Here is a 2,564-nt window from a genome sequence, read left to right on the forward strand (position 1 = left end):
AGAAGATATGGCCGAAAATAATAACAATGCAAGGAGGATGCTTGGTGACTTCACTACACCTAATTCCAATTTACATGGAAGAAGCATCTCAATCCCTGCAATTGGAACAAACAATTTTGAGCTTAAACCTCAATTAGTTTCTCTGATGCAATAGAACTGTAAGTTTCATGGACTTCCATCTGAAGATCATTTTCAGTTCTTAACTGAATTCTTGCAGATCTGTGATACTGTTAAGACCAATGGGGTTGATCCCGAGGTCTACAGGCTCATACTTTTCTCGTTTGCTGTAAGAGACAGAGCTAGAGTATGGTTGGACTCTCAACCTAAGGATAGCCTGAACTCTTGGGATAAGCTGGTCAAGGCTTTCTTAGCCAAGGTCTTTCCTCCTCAGAAGCTTAGTAAGCTTAGAGTGGATGTCCAAACCTTCAGACAGAAGGAAGGTGAATCCCTCTATGAAGCTTGGGAGAGATATAAGGAACTGACCAAAAAGTGTCCTTCTGACATGCTTTCAGAATGGACCTTCCTGGATATATTCTATGATGGTTTGTCTGAGCTATCAAAGATGTCATTGGACCATTCTGCAGGTAGATCCATTCACCTAAAGAAAATGCCTGCAGAAGCTCAAGAACTCATTGACATGGTTGCAAATAACCAGTTCATGTATACTTCTGAAAGGAATCCTGTGAGTAATGGGACGCCTATGAAGAAGGGAGTTCTTGAAATTGATACTCTGAATGCCATATTGGCTCAGTACAAAATATTGACTCAGCAAGTCAATATGATTTCTCAGAGTCTGAATGGAATGCAAGCTGCATCCAACAGTACTCAAGAGGCATCTTCTGAGGAATAAGCTTATGATCCTGAGAACCCTGCAATAGCAGAGGTAAATTACATGGGTGAACCCTATAGAAACACCTATAATCCCTCATGGAGAAATCACCCAAATCTCTTATGGAAGGATCAACAAAAGCCTCAACAAGGATTTAATAATGGTGGAAGAAACAGGTTTAGCAATAGTAAGCCCTTTCCATCATCCACTCAGCAACAGGCAGAGAATTCTGAGCAGAATCCATCTAGCTTAGCAAATATAGTCTCTGATCTATCTAAGGCCACTTTAAGTTTCATGAATGAAACGAGGTCCTCCATTAGAAATTTGGAGGCACAAGTGGGCCAGCTGAGTAAAAGGGTCACTGAAACTCCTCCTAGTACTCTCCCAAGCAATACAGAAGAAAACCCAAAAGGAGAGTGCAAGGCCATTGAATTGATCATCATGGCCGAACCTACAAGGGAGGGAGAGGACGTGAACCCCAGTGAGGAAGACCTCCTGAGACGTCCAGAGATCAATAAGGAGTTTCCCTCTGAGGAACCAAAGGACTCTGAGGCTCATCTGGAGACCATAGAGATTCCATTAAACCTCCTTATGCCATTCATGAGCTCTGATGAATATTCTTCTTCTGAAGAGAATGAGGATGTTACTGAAGAGCAAGTTGCCAAGTACCTTGGTGCAATCGTGAAGCTGAATGCCAAATTATTTGGTAATGAGACTTGGGAAGATGAACCTCCCTTGCTCACCAATGAACTGAGTGATCTGGATCAACTGAGATTGCCTCAGAAGAAATAGGATCCTGGAAAGTTCTTAATACCTTGTACCATAGGCACCATGACCTTTGAGAAGGCTCTATGTGACCTTGGGTCAGGGATAAACCTCATGCCACTCTCTGTAATGGAGAAACTGAGAATCTTTGAGGTGCAAGCTGCCAGAATCTCATTAGAGATGGCAGACAACTCAAGAAAACAGGCTTATGGACTAGTAGAGGACGTGTTAGTAAAGGTTGAAGGCCTTTACATCCCTGCTGATTTCATAATCCTAGACACTGGGAAGGATGAAGATGAATCCATCATCCTTGGAAGACCCTTCCTAGCCACAGCAAGAGCTGTGATTGATGTGGACAGAGGAGAGTTGGTCCTTCAACTGAATGAGAACTACCTTGTGTTTAAAACTCAAGGATCTCCTTCTGTAACCATGGAGAGGAAGCATGAAAAGCTTCTCTCAGTACAGAGTCAACCAAAGCCCCCACAATCAAACTCTAAGTTTGGTGTTGGGAGTCTACAAAATTGACCTGATCACCTGTGTGGCTCCGTGAGAGCCCACTGTCAAGCTATTGACATTAAAGAAGCACTTGTTGGGAGGCAACCCAATGTTATTTAAATTATATCTATTTTATTATTTCGTGTTTTATTAGGTTGATGATCATGTGGAGTCACAAAAACTACAAAAAAAATTAAAAACAGAATGAAAAACAGCATTAAAAACAGCACACCTTGGAGGAAGGACTTACTGGCGTTTAAACGCCAGTAAGGAGCATCTGGCTGGCGTTTAACGCCAGAACAGAGCATAAAACTGGCGTTAAACACCAGAAACAAGCAGCAGTCTGGCGTTTAAATGCCAGGATTGCACCCAGAGGAAAGCTGGCGTTAAACGCCAGAAACAAGCATCAGACTGGCGTTTAACGCCAGAAACATGCACCATACTGGCGTTCAATGCCAGAAACATGCTATGAACT

The 2,564-nt window shown here is 42.6% G+C and overlaps 1 non-coding gene across 1 annotated transcript; it reads right to left on the reverse strand.

Annotated features, from left to right (window-relative positions):
• Nucleotides 1–400: 400 nt before the first annotated feature.
• Nucleotides 401–508, reverse strand: LOC148579562 (small nucleolar RNA R71). The gene has a single exon (XR_015899559.1). It is a non-coding gene; the product is annotated as a small nucleolar RNA R71 (small nucleolar RNA).
• Between the last annotated feature and the right edge of the window lie 2,056 nt (nt 509–2,564).

Source organism: Arachis ipaensis, chromosome B10 (assembly GCF_059453495.1).
Source record: "Arachis ipaensis isolate K30076 ecotype BB chromosome B10, ASM5945349v1, whole genome shotgun sequence".
Classification (NCBI taxonomy): Eukaryota; Viridiplantae; Streptophyta; class Magnoliopsida; order Fabales; family Fabaceae; genus Arachis; species Arachis ipaensis.